General features: G+C 47.1%; 1 long non-coding RNA gene across 1 annotated transcript; it reads right to left on the bottom strand.

Moving 5' to 3' along the window:
* Nucleotides 1-2,330: 2,330 nt before the first annotated feature.
* Nucleotides 2,331-4,675, bottom strand: LOC137458663 (uncharacterized). The gene is made up of 4 exons (XR_010991879.1): nucleotides 4,441-4,675; nucleotides 3,080-3,226; nucleotides 2,868-2,970; nucleotides 2,331-2,770 (listed from the first exon to the last, which is right to left on the bottom strand). It is a non-coding gene; the product is annotated as an uncharacterized lncRNA (long non-coding RNA).
* Nucleotides 4,676-5,534: the final 859 nt, after the last annotated feature.

The raw sequence follows: 5,534 nt of genomic DNA, 5'->3' as shown, positions 1-5,534 counted from the left end.
AGCAGAGCAGGAACTGCCAGGATGCTCTTGTCCAGAAACACTGTTCCTAACAACTCTGGAAGCAGAGGATTCCCTTCCATAGACTCTTGGGAAGATGCTGCACACACCTCGGACACATGAAACCTCATGAAGCACTTAACCCCCTCAAAGACCCTTCCTATCTTCCAGAGGGGGCAAGAAGGAAGCAGAAAAAAACCCCAAAGAACAAACCCCCAAACACAGAAGAGAAATGAAGGTTGAGCCACCTTGAGAGGAGCAAAAGCACAACAATGTAAACCACAACTGGACTGCAAGAACAGCTGAAAGAGTTTCAGGGCAGGTGTCCTGAAGAGAGCAGACAGCCTTGGGACTGTAAACCTCAGCAGGGATTATCCTGCTGCCAAGGTCTCCCAGCAAAGCTACAGAGCGGCTTGGAGCCTATCTTCAAGTTTAGTCTGGTGAGGAATGCAAATCAAGACAAAGCCTCACAGGGATGCTTAGAAAGTTTTGGGGTTCTTCCAAAGCAGTTTCCAAGTTGGAACACAGAAGAAATCTTGAGACAGATAACTTTCGAGTATTTGACCATCTTGCAGTCAGTTCAGTAGGAAAACACTAAGTGCTCATTAAGAATCTTTGCACAGCCTTGGATGTGTTTCATTTCCATTCAGGGCAGAGACATTTATAGGCCTCCAGAATACAATCCAAATGAAAGCCTTAACCTCACCTTTGATTTAGGAGTCCAGCACTTGATGCCTTGCAAAAGCCTTTCATTACCTTTCTTGAACTCTTCTTGAAGGTTCTCTGCATCACACTCAGCTCTTGAAACAGCTTCCCAGAACTGCAGTGTTCCTCTCCCAGAGCTCTCTTGCTGATGAGGCTCTGCCCCCTAGAGTACGCATGGCTTTACAACAAGACTTAATAGGACTAAGACTTGAGTTCTGACTTGCCCCAGGTAGAAAACTCAAACCCTAAGTCAGGCACAAAAGCAGAGAATTTCTTCTTTCCCCAGAACATCTCTTCCATGATCAGATTTTCCTGATTAGATTGCCTGGATGCATCAAGACCCAGGGATCAGGCATGAAACTAAATGGTTGGCTTTCCACAAGCTTGCCAGCTGGGTTCCCAGGTTACCTGCTTGGTCCTTTGTTGCAAGCCCAGGATCAGGGAAGTGTTCCTAGAGCTCTGCCAGACAATGAGAGACACAATCAAGCAGTGAGCAGGCTGAGAAGGTACAGGCTTGCTGACACTCAGCAACCGGCCACTCCAGCATCCCAGGAAACTAGGTTATGGATTCTCAAGTGACTGCCTAGGCATACTGCCTCCCATCTTTGATTCTTAGTTGAAAGCAGCAGGATTCACCAGGCTAGTGCTTCCCTCCACAGAAAAGCACAGACAGGAGGAACGTACAGCAGTGTGGTATCTCGTACAGGGGGACGTACAAGAGCCGTGCTAAACCTGCACCAGGAAGCAGCAGACAAGATCTTACACAGCACAGGAGCCAGAAGGGGAGAGTGGCATTAAGAAGGGTCAGCTGAGGCTTCATTCCCTCATTAGCTCTGTTATAAATGCAGTTGTGGTTTGTGATTTGTGTTGCAGAATGCTGTATCCGGGGTGGGGGGGAGTGGTAGTTGGTTGGTTTGAGAACAGAGCGTAAGGGTTCAGATGGTTTTGGCTTCAGACAGCAACCTCATGCCAACTTTCTCAGCAGCCACAGAATGTTTCCCTCAGGTAAGTCCTCTGCTGCAGCTGTGCCTGTGTGAGAAGATGTGGTTCTGCAAAGGACACAGCAGAAAGACCTCCCCTGCCTCCTCTGCAACCCCTGCCACAAGGAAGACACGTGCTCAAGGAGCCCAGGGAGTTGCTAGCACTCCTGATCCTATCCCTGCCTTCTCTTGAGCATAAGCATGCAGAAGGAGATGGTGTAGCTGTACAAAGCAAAGTCAGGATTTGGGAGGTGCTGTGTGGCAGAGACTGGAGGTGCCTGTGGGGGGAGAGGTACCTGTGTGGGAAGGGCTCTGCAGCCCAGGGTGCCCTTCCTCTCCTGGCTTTTTCCTGCTGCTTGCTTGCTTCTGCTTTTGAATAGAACAACTCCCAAGACACTTAGAGATTCTCTTGTCTGGCCCTTTTGTAACAGCTCTCTACTGCTGGTGTAAGGTAGGAGGACAGCGAAGGGAGAAAACTACCTAACCCACTTCCACCATTTGGTCCTTCCTTACTTTTGATGGTAACTGAAGCAACACTTGGACTTTTCTGGCATGGATGAAATGATGCCCAAGTCTGCTGCAAAGCTACACAGAGTGCAGCACAATGGCACACACTCTAAAGCATTGCACACATGCATACACCCTGGTTTCTCTGGGCTTTCAGGAGACTTCTAGTCCTGATCTGTGAGAGAGTACTTAGGACCCTGAATTATCAAAGCCCTGGGGACTAACAGGAACTGCCTGTTCTAGGGAAGGAAGCTAATTGATAGATTTGAAACCACTGATTTTGGATAGGGAGTAACAGAGGGGAGGATCTGGGGAGGATTGTGTAGAAGCCAACATGATGAAGCACTTCCACATTACTATAGGTATTTTGATGGGGGTGATTGGACAGCAATGACATCAAGTGAACAGCCTCAGGGACCGAGGAGCTCAGTTGAACATTCCTGAAGCAAGATGTACAGCTGCTGAAGTGCAAAAGCAAAGCAACTGATCCCATTGTTTGCAGTCCCACCACCAGGTACAGTTTTACAGATGCCAGAACAGGAAGGTTTATACTCCTCAGTGTTGAAGGCTTTACCTGCATCCTGAAAGTAAGCAGAGCAATAAGTTTACCTCAAGGTTGAAGGTTCTCTCTTTCAGGCTGTCATCAGTCACCTGCTCTGCATTACCCAGCCAGCTCACCTGAATGGACACATGATTCAGGTTCCTCTGCTTCAGTTGCACAAGAGCACCTTCCAGCTTTGAATGTATTTCACACTGAAGTAGAAGCCTATAGATTGAAGCACTAATTGTAGAGGAGAAGTTACAAATCAGTTAGGTATGCAACCAGAAATACCAACCACCTCAGAGCTGCTCTGTAGCTCTGTCTTGAGCTGCTCCCCCTCAGACCTCACCTCCTGGAGAAGTTTGTGCAGCTCATCTTTGTCTTGGTTAATTGATGAGATTTGTTCTTGAGGTTGGAAGGACTGACTAATTCTTTCAGTCAGGAACTGGGCTTTGTCACATGAGGCAGTATTTAGCATCTCAGCTAACTGTTGAATCTGTAAGTAGTGGAGAAAAAAATGCCCCAAATTAGGATTTTGTTCTGGTTTGTGAACTTCCCTATGGAGTGCTCAGATCAGTTTGTGTGCAAAACAAAGAACACAGCTTCCAGTAACTAAAATTCACACTAAAGGAAAGCTTAAAAACCTTTTTGGTGCTCTCCTGGCCTGGACAAAAAATAAAGTAGGAGTAACACAACTCAGAGCACTCCTGTAGGCAGCTTGGGTCTGCAAGCAGCAGCAAAAAGGCAATCAACATACACCCCCATCACAAACCAAAGAGCAGACTAACATTAGAAAGGGGCAATGAAATAGCCTTCATGCTGCTGTGTTCACTAGAGCAGATGAGACATTTGCTCATTTAAGCCAATCTTTAATGATATTCTTTGCTCTACAGACAGTCTGACAAGGGAAAGGTGAGAAGTGACAAAAGACTGAGCTGGCAGCAGCCAAGTGCTGAGTTGAAAGTGTGCAAAGTACCAAAGGTTCCAAACCCACTCAGCCTCTGTCTCAGTGTCTCCCAGTGCCTTTTAAAGGCTGAACAAATCCATGCACAGGCAGTGACTGTCACACTGAGCCTGCACACTGGATAGCTGGTGTCCCTTCTCAGGGGAGGGCCAAAAGCAGATGATGCCATTTCTAAACAGCACTGAAGAAACGAATGCCAAAGGCTTTGTCCATGCTCATGCTTGTTCAGCACCCACAGAAAAGAATGGTGTGCTGAGAGAAAACCCAACAGGATTTGTCTGTGCAAGAGTGTGCCAGAATGATCTCTGAAGAAAGAAACCCCCAGAGCAAACACAAACATTTTGCCCTGTTAGTAACCACTCAGTGCCCAAAGCACCCAAAGCAATAAACCAACCCACCCCCAACCCCAGTCCCTGTGCACTTGAATGGTTTAAGAGTTGTTAGACTCCTCCCCTTACATGGATGGTCTTTTCCCATACCAACAGAGTTCCTACCACTGAAAGAGTCTCCTTTCTATCCTCTCTGAGCTGGTCTGTCTCAGCCTGGAGAGACTCCTCTCTTTGCTTCAGGTCATCTCTTTCCTGAGTCAGAGTTGTCATTGTTTCCTGCCCCTCAGGAAGCTGCTGAAGAACTGCCTGGATCTCTGAATCCTTGGCCTCCAGTCTCAGCTCCAGAACCTTTTCTTGCCCTTCCAACTGTTCTAATTCATTTCACTCCTGCTGAGGCCCAATATGTTCTTCTCTTACCTCAAGAACTTGTTGTTTGTACTCTGCTCACTCCTCTTCCAGGTCTTTCCTTCAGCTGCTGAGCTTGAACTGGAGAGGGAAGAGGTCACAGGCTGCCATTGTTAGGCAGACCCGCACGAGGGAGACCCAGTCTTGCAGAGCCTTGTATTGGCTTAGAGAGGCTGAGAGTTTAGTCTTCCAGCAACGAATCTGGAGCTCATCATTCCACTTTAAGTCGCTGCTTATATATTCCTGTCCACCTGAAATAAGCATTTGGTTATGCAGCCTTCCTGTGGTTTCTCCTCAGCAGAAGTTCTACGGGAGTAAGACATAACACACCCCCCCACAGGTAACTGTGGCAGACCTTCAAGATCAAGTTAAGAGTTACCAAATCCAAGGCTGGACTGTGACAGCCTCAGCAGTGTCAGAAAGTCTTGTCCAAAACATGCCTCTTGAGTTCTTTTTTTCCCCTCCCTCCAAACTGCTGGAGCAGCAATTCTTTTTAGCTGGTCTGTTCTAAACAGCCTTCAGTTCAAGGAGGAAACTGTTTCTATGACTAGAGCAGGTCATAGCAGCATAGTTTAAAACAAAAGGCAATAAAATGTGCAGAGGAAAGGTAGAATTCAAGAATGGAAAAGAAGAATTCAAAGGCCAAGGACAGAAGGATATCTAACCTGGAGCAACTCACATAACTCTGTGCCTGTGAAGAAGGTCCATAAGCTCCCTGCAATCCTACACACTCAGCATTGAAGCAATATCCACTCATCCCAGAGGCACTTCAGGGACAGTGTTGTTTACACCTTTCAGACTGCTCCAACAGAAGTGATTTGTGTGCTTTGGTTTGAAAGTAGGAATGAATCAACTCTCTTCTCTGTAAATAAAAAGAAGGCAAGCTGACACTAACCTCTGATTTCCCTTCATCCAGAGCTGCTTTAGCCTCTGGTGCTTCTTCAGCTAGAGGATCTACTTGGAGCTGTGTCTGTTCATTGGTTTCTGACACAGAGAGGGGTTTTTGCTCCAGCTCTCCATGGAGCTCTTGAAGTGCTAGGTATTCCTGATCAGAGTTCACATAGCTAAGTTGTGCATCTGCCAGAGCGTCCTCTGCTTTTCCAATT

Source organism: Melanerpes formicivorus, unplaced genomic scaffold (genome assembly GCF_026170545.1).
Source record: "Melanerpes formicivorus ecotype bairdi unplaced genomic scaffold, bMelFor1.0.p_v2 SCAF_269, whole genome shotgun sequence".
NCBI lineage: Eukaryota > Metazoa > Chordata > Aves > Piciformes > Picidae > Melanerpes > Melanerpes formicivorus.
The sequence above is the reverse complement of the archived record's forward strand: the minus strand, read 5'-3'. Positions and strand labels throughout refer to the sequence as shown.